This window comes from Bos taurus, chromosome 4, assembly GCF_002263795.3.
Source record: "Bos taurus isolate L1 Dominette 01449 registration number 42190680 breed Hereford chromosome 4, ARS-UCD2.0, whole genome shotgun sequence".
Taxonomy (NCBI): domain Eukaryota; kingdom Metazoa; phylum Chordata; class Mammalia; order Artiodactyla; family Bovidae; genus Bos; species Bos taurus.
Window position 1 is genome coordinate 48,741,252 of NC_037331.1, and position 15,512 is coordinate 48,756,763.

The following is a 15,512-nucleotide window of genomic DNA, read 5'->3' on the forward strand; positions in this document are numbered from 1 at the left end:
ACATGTACAGCAAGGTTCCTTTGCACCCTTCACCCAGCCTCTTCCAATGTTAACACCTTGCACAATTACAGTACAATACAGAACCCAGGAAATTGACATTGGTACAAACCATAGAGCTTATCACATGTCACTGTGTATGTGCGTGTGTATAGCTCTATGCAATTTTATCCCAAGTATAACTTCATGTGGGGCTTCCCAGGTGGCGCTAGTGGTAGAGAACCTGCCTGTCAATGCAGGACCTGCAGGAGATGTGGGTTCGATTCCTATGTCGGGAAGATCCTCTGGAGGAGGGTATGGCAACCCACCCTAGTACACTTGCCTGGAGAATCCCAGGGACAGAGGAGCCTCATGGGCTAAAGTCCATGAGGTTGCAAAGAGTGGGACATGACTGAAGTGACTGAGCACGCATGCACACACACAGCTCCACGTACACGCCATGGCAATCAAGATACATAGCTGTATGATGAACACACAATTCCTTCTGAAGGGCCTTGAAAAAAAGGACAGATACACCTCTCCACATCCAACCACTCCAGACTGAACAAGGACATTCTGAGTTGGAGGAGCACCTCTGATAATACACTTCCTGTGGCCAGGATACATCAATCACCAATATTCTACTTTAGAATGTGCTTGAAGTTGTCTCCATTTTTACTCGTGACTATCCCAGGATGGAGGAGCTCTGGGCCATACAGGAGGAGCATGTGAAAATCACCCTTTGGATGTAAAAGAAGGATACAAGTCCTTGACCAACCAGTACTACAAGTTGGCAGAGGCCTTTCAGTATGGAGAACAGGTATGGTTCTTGTCCTACTCAGTTCAGGCTACTATAACAAATGACCATAGATGGAGTGGCTTAAACAACAAATGTTTATTTCTATTTCTCACAGTTCTGGAAGCTAGAAGTCTGAGATCTTGTGCCAGCACGGTCAGTGAATGCCCTCTTCCTGGTTTATAGAGGACACTCAGGGGCTTGTCTTCTTGCTGTGTCCTCACATAGCTAGTTCCCTACTTGGAAGACACTAATTGCATCATGAGGGCTCCACTCTCCTGACCTAACTACCTCTCAAGGGTCCCACCTCCAAATACCATCACTCTGGGGCTACAGTTTCAACATCTGAATTTGGGAGAGGGACACATTCAGTTCATTGCAGCTCTCTTCAAGAGACCTGTGAACTCGGTGGCATTGCTACACACCTGAGGATTGGTCCTGATCTCTGTGTGTTGATCAGAGTAGTCAGCCCGACCCCTTCCAGGTGAATTCACTTCTGAGCTCAACAATTCATGGTGAGTATAGCACTTCAGGATTCTTTAACCCACTCCTCCAAGCTTACACCATATACAAAAGGAGGCCTGGGCATCCTTTGATTCCCCGGCACAGAAGTATTCAGGTGAATAGGAGTGGTCTGGACCAGTAGAACAACTGGTGTGCCCATGCCCTTTCACCAGTAAGCTCCCAGTTAAGTGGGTAAAGGAAGGAAGTGGTGAGAAATAAGGCTGAGAGGTGGACTGGGGCCAGATTACGAGGGACCTCGTATGCCACATTAAGAAGCTTGGATTTTATCTATCCTCCACTCTGGTAAGAGATAAAAGCAAAATGGCTGGGTTACATTACCTAGCTAATCCAATCAGCTGACCTGGATACCTAGAAATAAATTCAGAAGGTGAAATTAGAGATGAATGAAGCTTTTGTTGTTGGTTTCCAACGACAGAGTAACAGATGAAGGATTAAGCTTAGGGATTTTTAAAGACAATTTCAGAATTCTATCATCTACAATGATATGAGGCATCACTTTTATGATTAGGAAGGTATGTGCTATATTAAAGCATTTAAAGCAGAAGTGGATACTGATTTGAGATTGAGGAGTCAACGTTTCTTCATAAACACGTTGCTGTTTCTATGCAGGAGTCCCTGTCTTTTCTGGTTTTACCTTTTTTTTTTCCTTAAAAAAAAAAAAGAACTTTTGGTCCCTACAACAAAGAAGGAAGTGATTGCTTAATATTTATGTTTAAAGCAATTGTTAAATGTCTGTGACAAAATACAAGGGTGCAAACGAGTACTCTGCGCTAGCTGTTACCTGCTCTGGAAAAAGCGAAGGCTTCCAAGCTGTGGGGATGAAGCCTGTTTATTATTCCCTCACCACCTCTCCTCTACACTGAGTGGTGGCCCAACCAGAGATACAGCCAGCCACTCAGTGAGAAGATGCTCAGGATGAAGATCTGGAGGAGAAACGGCATGCAGGCCTGATCTGCCTGCTTAAAGAGCTAAGGCTACTTTCTTTTTAGTTTCATCTTCCTTTATTTTGTTGATTTTCCATCAGCTCTTTATTCATCAAGTGCCTTTTCTGTGACATGTATGGAACTAGAAGCTGGGTAGACATTCAGTGGGCAACAAAATCGAGCCCATCTCTATCCTCCTGGGCTAAAGCCTAATGTGGGCGATGGTTGATAAACAGGCCAAGAGCCTGGTAAATAGAGGCTGACAATTTTACTTGTGGTAGAGGCTTGAAGGCGACACACAAAGGGCCTTCTGTCATGGGGGATGACTGGCTTGGGAAGGGTGGGTGTGCTCTCCAGGAAGGCAATGCTTGAGGAACGAACTAGCAAGCACAGACCTGGGGGAAAACTGTTCACGCGGAGAGAACAGGTCAAGAAAAGCCCTGAGGCAGGATTAATCTCAGCTGAAAGCGGTCATTTGGGACCGAAAGATCGGCAGGATGGAGGAAGGTCCTAGATATTCAAGAGTTTGTAAATGGAAGGCTTTCGGCTGGGAAAGGGATGGCCAGCTTGGTTTTCAGAAGGTTACTCTGGGTGAATTGTTTGTTTCCGTGTGCAGAGAGTATCTCTCCAGGAATACACAGGATCTGGTCATCCTGGTTGCCTTCAGGAAGAGGGACTAGGGGTGACTGGGGGCAAGGGCAGGAGGAAGAAGCTTTGTAGACCCTTTGTTCACTTCTGATTTTGAAGGTATTATATATTCTAAGACTAGACATGGGAATAGGAAGAAAGCTATTGCAGTTGTCTGGGACAAGTCTGAGACAGACGTAAAAAAATCTGGTGATCAGACTGTAGGAGTGAGGAACAGGAAGGAATTAAGCTGATCTGTGTTTCTGGATTTAGGACTGAATGACAAAGTAGATGGTGATGATAACAAATCGGGGAGAGTTGAGGACGGACAGTTTGGGAGCACTGGCAGCTCCAGAATTTCTAGTTTAAAGAGGCTTAGGAGCGCCCAGCTAGTTGAAGTAGTGGCTAGAAGAGATTTGCCTTAAACAATGAATTTTCTTAACATTTTTTTTTTAATCAGTCAAGGTATGTCATATTATACGTAGTAACCCCAAAATACAGACAGGTACACACACGAGAACTAAAAAAGCAAAACCTCAGTGACTTATATAACAAAGGGTCTGTTTTTTTGGTTTTTGTTTTTTTTTTCTTATCGTTTTCCTTCTTGCTCAAAGTTTGCTGCATGTTCAAATGACTCTCTGGGCAATTTTCTTCCACGTGATGGCTCAGCATTCCAAATGGCTTTAATCTTAGGTATCTTTATCTCAACAAATGATAACCTTAAAACAAAGAAGAGGGGGAAAAAGCAAGGAGAATTGAACACCTAATCTTAAATATTTTCCACCCGGAAGCAGCACATGTAATTTTCAACCACATTTCAGTGGCTAACATAAGAGCTGGAGCTAAGCCTACCTTCAAGGAGGTAGATAAACATAATCCTTTTATATAAATAAATATGATGTCTAGGAAAAGGAGAGCCAGAAGTGCTGGTGACTCTAGTAATGCTTACTATTGTATCTTACATGAGCATAAAAACACTTCAAAGATCTGTATCGAAGAATGGGGGTAGAGGTCAGAGAAGAAGTGGAACTTGGGTCCTCAATGAGCACCAACAACCCTCTGCAGTGTGCTGAGTTTTGTGTATGGAGAAGAATCCCATCCACTCAAGAATCCCAATGTATTCTGCATACATTAAAGATACCTCTATCCAAGTGGAAATGTCAAATAAGCAGCTAAATCCGGTCAGAGGACAGGTCTGGGCTGGAGCTATAATTTGAGAGATTAAAATATATCTACCTACAGTTGGATATGAGAAGTCCACGAGAGTGGTGTAGGCATGAGAGTGTCTACATAAGGAAGATTTAGAGAGGATAACTGAGAGACAGTCATGGATAGAATCCTGCTGACAGTGAAAATTAAAGGGGGGTCTGGAAAGGAGACTAAAACCTTTACAAAGTATGCACATTTCTGCTCTTAGCAAAGCAAATGCTTCCACTTTCATGATGGAGCCCCATCCCTTCTGTAGCTCGATTCCTCTGTTTACTGAATCCATTCTGTTAGCTCTTAAACATGCTTCAGTGAGATCTCCCCTCTGATAAAACAAGGCCTCCTCTCTAGCCACTGTCATCACAAACCTCTAGGCAAATGGCTCTCCTTTCAGTCTCCCAACATTCCAAGTTCTGCGGTGCCTTTGCACTTACTGTTCCCTCTGCCTGGAGGCTTCCTCCCAGGGTCTTCTAAAGATTAACTCTTTGGCAACTTTTATGTTTCAGCTTAAATGGCATCTTCTCAAAGAGGCCTTCTTTGTCCATACTATGTAAAGCAGCTCTCCCTGTGCCATAGGTGCTTGTCTTAGTTTTTGGGCTGCTGTCACAAAAACTCCAAAAACTCAGTAACTTGTAAACAACACACATTCATTTCTCACAGTTCTGGAGACCGGAAAGTCAAAGATCATGGCTCCGGCAGAGTCAGTGTCTGGTGAGGGCTCACTTCCCGGCTCACAGAAGGTGCCTTTTCACTGTGTCATTACATGGGGAAAGGGCAAAGGGATCTCTTTAAGGAGTGATTACTTCCTCCTAAAATATCATATTTTCAGCAATTTTAAGATGCTATGTTGATAGGAGAGTTGTTAAGAATATGATGAGGGACTTCTCTGGTGGTTCAGTGGCTTAAGACTCCATGGTCCTGATGCAGGGGTTGGGGGAAAGGAGGCTTCAGTTCCTGGGCAGGAAACTAGATCCTGCAATTAAGAGTTCAAAGGCTGCAAGAAACATCCAGTGTGCCACAACTAATACCAGACACAGCCAAATACATAAATAAAAGGAATATTAAAAATAATATGATGAAAATAATATTTGAGCAAGTGGTCTGAAAGGCAGATTGCAACGCAAAGCAGAGAAGTGAGTCAAAGTGGGCACATTTATCAGAGCTTGCTGTCCTATTCATCTAAATAGTGGGGCTCACTTGCCCAAGCCTGGGGCCTGATATCTCTGATGAATGTTCTCACCTGGCTGCACCCTTAAGACAGAGCCTTATCTAGCTATATATCATAGTGCTTAGAACAGTGTCAAATGCATAGCAGGTGCTAGGTAATTACTGGATAAATGCTAACAGCTGCAATCAAATATTGCAGCTGGCTTTCTTAGACCAGCGCCGAAAACCACCCAAAGATCTTGACATGAGGAATTTCACTGGTAACCTGCGTGGGGGCATTTGCAATTGGGTGTTAGCAAAATGGTCTGATTGCAGGGAGGGCATAGAAAGAGAGGAGAGGAAGGGGAGCCAGGGAGACTGCTCTTCCTAGAATTGTGGCTGCAAAGGGAAGAAAGGAGAGGATAGCGATTACAAGATGCTAAATGAAAAGAGAATTATCTTTCAAACGGTCGAGATTTGATACACTGCATCAGAATCTCCTGGAGTCTGGGAATCAAAAACCAGAACACATTTTGACCTGTAACTGTTTTGGACAACTGCTTTAATAATTATTATGGATCAAATGCTTAGTTTTGGGGCCACAGTATATGCACATTGCCTTATTACCACACTTCTTATTATTACACTTTTCTCTTTCCATAGGACTTCCAAACTTGATGGAAGACAGAATGTATGTGGGACTTTATTTACCTGTGACTAGTGCCATCTAGTGGGGAAGGCAACGGCACCCCACTCCAGTACTCTTGCCTGGAAAATCCCATGGACGGAGGAGCCTGGTGGGCTGCCGTCTATGGGGTCGCACAGAGTCAGACATGACTGAACGACTTCACTTTCACTTTTCACTTTCATGCATTGGAGAAGGAAATGGCAACCCACTCCAGTGTTCTTGCCTGCAGAATCCCAGGGACGTTGGAGCCTGGTGGGCTGCCGTCTATGGGGTCGCACAGAGTCGGACACGACTGAAGCGACTTAGCAGCAGCAGCAGTAGCAGCAATGCCATCTAGTGGACATCATCTCTGAAACAGCTTTGAGTTCAGGATTTTTATCTACCTGGCAAAGGTGGTGATGAAGATCTGGATAACATTCACTACATGCTTATTATTTATTAGCTGGAAACAGCCAACACCATTTTGCAGACTATGTAGACTGAGACTGCTCAGGAAATAAATTTCAGGGTCCATGTGTTAATACACTGGGAGGTGAGTGGATGGTGGTGGTGGATTTAGCACCTGGGAGATGACTGATAGGTTCCCAGGAAGCAGCTAAGCTACCCCTGGGGCAATACAAAGAGACTAAAGATATGTCCTGCACTGGACACTGGGCAGACAGCATTCATTCTGAATTCCTCTGGTGCTCTAAGCACGAACACAGGGGGCCAGGCCATCACTTTTATTGTCTTTCATTGCAAGAGATAAACAAACACAATAAATGGGATAGCTGAAGTAGGGCAAAGACTGGCACTTTCCCTCCCACCATATCCAATTAGAAAGCTCAGATTCCACCCTGACCATCTGGACTCTCTTTTTCCTGATGAAGGAAGAGTATATATCTCTCTAGACTCTTAGGGAGAAGTTCAGTAAACTTCTCAACTCTGAAGTCTAAAGTCCAGAGTTTCACCTAAATATTATCTAAATAAAATATCATCTAAATACAAAAATGGTATTTGTAGATAGGATGAAATGTAGATAGGAATACATTCATTTCATAAATGAAATTGTAGATAGGATTCATCCTGAGGCAGAATTCCTCTCCAGCAGTAAAACCAAACAAGTGCTCCCAAAATATAGTTGTGGGACAGGCATAGGAGAGACACTTCCATTCTAAGAGGGAGAAATAGTTAAGAAGGAAGAATCAGTTCAGTTCAGTTGCTCAGTTGTGTCCAACTCTTTGTGACCCCATGAACCACAGTACACCAGGCCTCCCTGTCCATCACCAACTCCCGGAGTTCACTCAGACTCACGTCCATTGAGTCGGTGATGCCATTCAGCCATCTCATCCTCTGTCGTCCCCTTCTCCTCCTGCCCCCAATCCCTCCCAGCATCAGAGTCTTTTCAAATGAGTCAGCTCTCCACATCAGGTGGCCAAAGTATTGGAGTTTCAGCTTCAACATCAGTCCCTCCAATGAACACCCAGGACTGACCTCCTTTAGTTTGGACTGGTTGGATCTCCTTGCAGTCCAAGGGACTCTCAAGAGTCTTCTCCAACACCACAGTTCAAAAGCATCAATTCTTCAGCACTCAGCTTTCTTCACAGTCCAACTCTCACATCCATACATGACTGCTGGAAAACCCATAGCCTTGACTAGATGGACCTTTGTTGGCAAAGTAATGTCTCTGCTTTTGAATATGCTATCTAGGATGGTCATAGCTTTCCTTCCAAGGAGCAAGTATCTTTTAATTTCATGGCTGAAATCACCATCTGCAGTGATTTTGGAGCCCAGAAAAATAAAGTCAGTCACTGTTTCCACTGTTTCCCCATCTATTTGCCATGAAGTGATGGGACTGGATGCCATGATCTTAGTTTTCTGAATGCTGAACTTTAAGCCAACTTTTTCACTCTCCTCTTTCACTTTCATCAAGAGGCTCTTTAGTTCTTCTTCACTTTCTGCCATAAGGGTGGTGTCACCTGTATATCTGAGGTTATTGATATTTCTCCCAGCAATCTTGATTCCAGCTGTGCTTCCTCCAGCCCAGTGTTTCTCCAGGAAGGATCAGTTCAGTTTAGTCACTCAGTCATGTCCGACTCTTTGCAACCCCATGAATTGCAGCACGCCAGGCCTCCCTGTCCATCACCAACTCCCGGAGTTCACTGAAACTCACGCCCATTGAGTTGGTGATGACATCCAGCCATCTTATCCTCTGTCATCCCCTTCTCTTCCTGCCCCCAATCCCTCCCAGCATCAGAGTCTTTTACAATGAGTCAACTCTTCACATGAGGTGGCCAAAGTACTGGAGTTTCAGCTTTAGCATCATTCATTCCAAAGAACACCCAGGACTCAAGCAGGTCCAAAACTCCACAAGGCAAATTCCATTTGTCCTGGGTCTTCGTTGTGACATGCAGAATTCTTAGTTTTAGCATGTGGGATCTAGTTCCCCTACCAGGTTCCATCCCTGGATTGAGAGCACAGAGTCTTAGCCACTGTGAACCTGGGTCCCCTGCATTGAGAGCCCCTAGTCTTAGCCATTGCATCACCAGGGAATTCCCTCCATTAGATCTTATGGCTGTTTGGTTTGATGCTCTTGCCCTCCAGCCCCACAGCTCAGTGGGACAGCCCTGCCCTCATGGCTCTCTGGGAGGGACCTGTCTATGCAGCTCTGCTGAGCAGCAGTCCTGCCCTTTGAAACCAAGATGGAGGCGGCCTTGCTGCCTTCTTCAGCCTTGCCTTGGGTTCACTGGATCTGTGATGGGCGTGGCAGCCTTGAGAATCTGTGTAGTCACCTAAGGGGTCCATCTTGCTTCTTGAAGGATAGTTTCATGGTCCCACCCTTTGAAATCCAAGTCCAACAACCTTCCTTCATTCCATCCCATCTTCTCTATTCATTTACTTCAAACTGGCAGTCTCTGTCATATAATCCCATCTTTCTGCCTGGTTTCTGTTAAGATGGCCGACTCAGTCCCTGATTCTACCAGATGGTTGTTCAGCCATAGCCTTAGTGAACAAGCCTCTTCAGAACAAGCTTTTTCATTTTTTGCAATATGAATAGGCTGAAGATTTTCCAAATCTTCAAGTTCTGGCTCCTTTTTTTGCTTAACAATTCCTTCTTCAATTCAGTTCTTTCCTTTTGCATTTTACTATACGCAGTCAGGAAGAACCAAGCTGTCCCTTCAATAGTTTGCTTAGAAATCTCCTTAGCTAAACGACAGTTGCACCTTCCACGAAGCACTACAGTGCAGCCAGGTTCTTTACCATTTGATAATGAGGACTGCCTTTTCCTGTAAGCGTGTTTCTGCAGTAACATTCTACATTTCTTCTTAATGTCTGTATGCCTAGTACACATCTCAAAACTCTGCCAGCCTCTTCCAATCACCCATTTTCACAACTTTAGGTATTTGTGACAGCAGCACCCCACTCACTGGTACCAAACTCAATCTTAGTCAGCTTGGGCCACCATAGCAGGATATCATAGATGGGGTGGCTTAAACAATAGAAAGTTATTTCTTCACAGTTCTGGAGCCTGGACCTCTAAGGTCTCTGAGGGTGCCAGCATGGTTGGATTCTGCTGAGAGATCTCTAGCTCACTGCCTTCTTGCAGTCTGCTTACATGGCCTTTCCTTGGGGTGTGCACATGAATAGAGAGAGAACAAATTCTCAGCTGTCTCTTCACTCATTTACTCAGTCATATCTAACTCTTTGCGGCCCCATGGACTGTAGCCTGTTAGGCTCCTCTTCCCATGGAATTTTCCAGGCAAGAATACTGGATTGAAGTGCCAACTCCTGTTCCAGAGGATCTTCCCAACCCAGGGACTGACATCTCTTGCATTGGTGAGTGGATTATTTCTGACAAGGGCACTAATCCCATTATCAGGGTCCCAACTTCATGACCTCATCTAATCCTAATTACGTTCCAAAGGCCCCATCACATTGGGGTTTAGGGCTTCAATATATGAATTTTGAGAAGATGGAAACAGTCCATAGTACCAGGTATTTAATTTCTTTTGTGTACATTTATTTTTATTGCAAATGAGTCTTTCCAGAGCATTTCCAACTTTTTATTACCTAGTATTTCAAACACCAGAAAAACTGAAATACAGTAGTACACCACACCTAGATTCATTAATTGCCTCATCTGCCTTATCTTCATGACTTTATGCCTATTAGCTATATATTTTTATCTTCATGACTTTATGCCTATTAGCTATATATTTTTATCTACATGACTTTATGCCTATTAGCTATATATTTTTATCTACATGACTTTATGCCTATTAGCTACATATTTTTATCTACATGGCTTTATGCCTATTAGCTATATATTTTTATCTACGTGACTTTATGCCGATTAGCCATATATTTTGTTTAAAGTATCTTGCTGACATGATATTCAACCTCCAACTATGACAGCATGCATCTTCTAATCAGAATACCATTATTGCTCTGAAGAAATTAATTCCCTTACGTCATCTTCCAGCCGATCCATATTAAAACTTCCCTAATATCTTTTATAGCTGTTTTCTAGAGTTTGGATCCAATGAAGCTGCAAGAATTGCATTTAGTTATTATAGTTCCTTAGTCTTATAAATCTAGAAAAGTCCTATCCCTTTTTTCCCCATGACACTGACTTTCTCAAGAGACTGAGGTGTGATAATGGCATTGTGACTTTATTACCTCTTAGGGATATGTACAGAAATATTGACCAATAGGGGAAACGCTGTTACAAAAATACAGTGCATAATTAATAGACCTCAGATTTAAACTTCTTACCTGAGTGCAATCAGGTTTATCAACTGCAGTAGTTAACATACTGTGATATGGTGATAATACTAAAGAACACTGTATGTTCATAATTCTAGAACTCTGCCTAAATTTACCATAGTTTTCAACTTACGGTCATTAATGATTCAGCTATATGGATGACAAATTTTTAAAACTTCCAACTAAAACTTTTCCAACAATACAAAGGGAGAAGGCACTGGCGCCCCACTCCAGCACTCTTGCCTGGTGGCTGCAGTCCCTGGGGTCGCTAAGAGTCGGACACGACTGAGCGACTTCACTTTCACTTTTCACTTTCACGCATTGGAGGAGGAAACGCAACCCACTCCAGTGTTCTTGCCTGGAGAATCCCAGGGACAGGGGAGCCTGGTGGGCTGCCGTCTATGGGGTCGCACAGAGTCGGACACGACTGAAGTGACTTAGCAGCAGCAGCAGCAATACAAAAAAAATATAAGGACAAAATTTTGGGAATCACTCAATGGCAGTCTATACAGAAATAATCATTAGTAACACAGCTGAACTGGAGAAGGAAATGGCAACCCACTCGTGTTCTTGCCTGGAGAATCCCAGGGATGGGGGAGCCTGGTGGGCTGTCGTCTCTGAGGTTGCACAGAGTCGGACACGACTGAAGAGACTTAGCAGCAGCAGCAGCAGCAGCAGCAGCAACACAGCTAAACAGCTTGCTCAGCTCTCTCCACACCTAGCAGATCAGTAGCAATACTTTCATAAAGACAACACAGTAGCCTATATTCAATGCAAGGCCTGTGTGTCCATTTCTTGCCCTGCCTTTGCTCCATCAGTACAGCATTTCCCCTGGCTCCTGCGCCAACTGACATACAGCTAGGACCAATTAATGGTGAAAAAGCTGGCTTAAAAATCAATATTTAAAAAACTAAGAACATGGCATCCATTCCCACCACTTTATGGCAAATAGATGGGGAAAAATGGAAACAGTGATGGATTTTATTTTCTTGGGCTCCAAAATCACTGCAGACAGTGACTGCAGCCATGAAATTAAAAGACACTTGCTCCTTGGAAGAAAACTATGACAAACACAGACAAGCATATTAAAAAGCAGAGACATCACTTTGCTGACAAAGGTCCGTATAATCAAAGCTTTGGTTTTTCCATTAGTCCTGTACAGATGTGAGAGCTGGACCATAAACAAGGCAGAGTGCCAAAGAATTGATGCTTTCAAACTGTGGTGCTGGAGAGGCCTCTTTAGAGTCCCTTGAACAGCAAGGAGATCAAACCAGTCAATCCTAAAGGAAACTAACCCTGAATATTCACTGGAAGGACTGATACTGAAGCTGAAGCTCCAATACTTTGGCCACCTGATGTGAAGAGCTGACTCACTGGAAAAAGACCCCAATGCTGGGAAAGACTGAGGGCAGAAGGGGATGACAGAGGATGAGATGGCTGGATGGCATCATTGACTCAAAGGACATGAGTTTGAGCAAACTCTGGGAGATAGTGAAGGACAGGGAAGGCTGGCGTGCTGCAGTCCACAGGGTTGCAAAGAGTCAGACATGACTTAACAACTGAACAACAAAACGTGTATATGTTTAAACAAGCACACACCTACACAGTTTTGTTTTTTTTTTTTAATTTTTATTGGAGTATAGTTGCTTTACAATGTTGTATTAGTTTCTGCTGTACAGCAAAGTGAATCAGCTATATGAATATATATCTCCCCTCTTTTTTGGATTTCCTTCTCATTCAGGTCACCACAGAGCATAGAGTTCCCTGTGCCATACAGTGCTTTCTCATGAGTTATCTATCTTATACATAGTATCAATAGTATATATATGTCAGTCCCAATCTCCCAGTTCATTCCCCCTCCCCCAACCCCGGTGTTTATGTGTTTGTACTCTTCATCTACGTCTCTAGTTTTGCTTTGCAAATAGGTTTAACTGTACCATTTTTCTAGATTCCACATATATGCATTACTATTTAATATATTTTTTTCTCACTCAAGAAAACCTCAGGCTCGCTGTACTGTTTGAATTTCATGTTGGCAGATATGGGTTGTTGTCTTCTGGCATTAAACGCTCTTTGCTCATTTTATTGAATGAATTGTGAAAATTGGTGTAATAAATTGTCACTAATTCTTTACAATTCTTGTGGTCATTGCCATCCTACTGTTGTTTTTTTATTGCAAGGTTTTATCCAGTTGTTTGCCATATCCATTTGTGGTCAAAAGTTTAAATTTTTTTTGACAGGGTCATATTATGTTTGATGGCATTCTTTAGTAAGTCAACAAATATTTTTGTGAGTGCCTTCTGCTAAATACTGTATATTATACAAGTATGAACTACTAATGCATGCTATCCTCTAGGGGCATACTTGGAGAAAATATGTTTTGAAAATATGAATTAAGACAGTGCTATCTTAAATGTAGATCTGAAAGAGCAGTAATTACCAAGAGGAATGAAGGAAATGAACATTTATTGAGGGCCTGTGATTTAGCAAGCAATAAGAAGCCTTCACAGATGGATCTCCTATGATCTTCAGACCAATTCTGCAAGGAATGTTATTGTCACCATTTTACTGACATAGAAACTGAGCTTGAGTAATCTTCCAATATCACACAGCAAGAGTTGAGATTGGAACCCCATTTTGCCTCATCCCAAAGCTCATGCTCTTTCTCTACTACATATATTACCTGTTGGAAGCATGAGTCAGAGAAGCCCTGACGGGGAAAATGGCACATGAACAGAAGCCTTGATGGGTAGGTAGGTTTTTAAGGTGGGAGTAAGAACTGCAGATTCAGGCCTAGTATTTTTCTCAACTGAGCGACAGGTGGGTGTTAAATCTACTGTCAAAAAACTGTTTTCATGTACTAGTATGACACAGTTTGCTCAGAGTAGTGTAAAACCGCTAAACATTCTTTTAGATGTGAGCTGAACATAGATGTGGAGAGAAAAAAACAAGACATGAATCTTTTAGTAGAGGAGCGGTTGGGAGGAGCAGGCCTATAAGCTGAAAGGATATCCACTGCAAAACTGTCCTCAGAAGAGAAGGAAGGCTGCAGAGATTCTCTAGAACAAACATTCCTATCCAAATGGGTAAATACATCACCAGGCTTCAAAGGACAGAGTGGGGAAGTGCCTTCAATCAGTAATGTTCAGTCCTTGTAGTCTTGCTTCCTTCTTATTCCCCAAATCTGTCTCTTGCCGTTTCTGATAGTTTTTGGAAAGCTGGGGGCCATACTTAATAAGGCTCAGCTGTGGTAACATGTTTGGGCCATTTTAGCAGCTGGTAGGGAGAGGAGAAAGCTGGGACCGGGAGAGGCTGGAGTTCGTTAAGTCTGCTAATGATGCTTGAAGGCCAATCACTCACTTTACTCCAATAAACAAAAGTCAAAGAGCCTTGGCTAAACATCAGGCTTGCTTGGTGTGTGCATCAGTATGCTAAGAGGTCTAAAACTGCCCTACTGACCTTATTGTCAAAACCTATCTCCAATCCATATGTATAGGCAATAATGAAATTGCAGCTAACATTTAACACTCATTTAATAATGGGGCAGGTGCTATATTGTTGTCTCACTTAACCACCTCATGAAGCAATGAATATAGTAACTACTCTGGTAATAAAAACTATCATTTTATGAGGGCTTACTGGGTGCCAGTAGGTACTAAATGCTTTAGATAGAAAATAATATTTAATTCTCAAAGTAGCCCTACAGGTAGGTACTATTATCATTCCCACTTTACAAATGAAGTTAGCCAGCCACGAGATTAGGTAATCTGTCTAAAGTCTTACAGCTGTGTTGGGCTTAGAACCCAGTTTTTAACATCCAAGTCCATATATCTATCACTACAGTCCACTACCTTTCCTATTCATATCTACTTATCAAACTTGTTCACGTTTAGTGGACACTGTCCTGATCGGCTCTCTTATTAACAGATCACTCGCGCTTGCTGGCATTTTGGCCATCACAGGGAGTCTCAGGCTTCCTGGTCAATTGTTCTTACAGGTTAATAGTACTGACTTCCTCCTACCCACACTTAAGATCGGCTCATTGTTTCTGAATCTACCTTGCTGAATTGTGTTGTTTTCATAAACATAACATGCTAGGTTTTGTCTATATGCTCTTTCTGAACTGTTACTCTGAAATCTTCTTTTCAAGGCTCTCTATAATCAAACCTTATTTTTCAGTATTCCCAAACATGGACCAAAGTGAAGCTGATCACTGTTCTCTATAGAAGCTATGACATCTGTGACCTTGCTCTTTCTGGTTTGATGTGCCTCTTTCATTTCTCTTCTCACCTTCAAATGCAATACTGTTCATCAAGATAAAGTCAGTCTACCTAACTTCCCTCAGCTCATAATTTTCTCTGAATGTAGGTAGCACTGCATTCTCCTGAAAGACACAGAATGTAATTCCATGTTTTTAATTATTTCTATAAATGCTAGGCTATATGGTTCTGCATATAGGAACCATTATTTATATGTTTTTTTTCCTTCTGTGGTCTTAGGCACTACAGTGTTACAATTAAAAGAGCATGTGGTTAAGACTTGGCATTTCCACTGCAGGGGGCAGGATTTGATATGTGGTTCCAGAACTAAGATTCCATAAGACTGCAGTGAGGGGAAAAAACAAAAAAAAACATTAAAGAAATGAAAGTTATTGCCCTTGATCTGCCATTGAGGAGTCTCAAGCTCTCTGACACATACATCCTATTTTTTTGTAAGTAAATAGTGCTATGTATTTAAATGCAAGGTCATCAAAACACCTTGAAGAGCACTGACTAGCAGATGTCTGTCAATAAGATGAAAATATGATATATACCTTGGTGCTTCTGATTGTCCATTACCATGATGTTTCATTTTTATAAACCTTAGGACAGTACCAAGC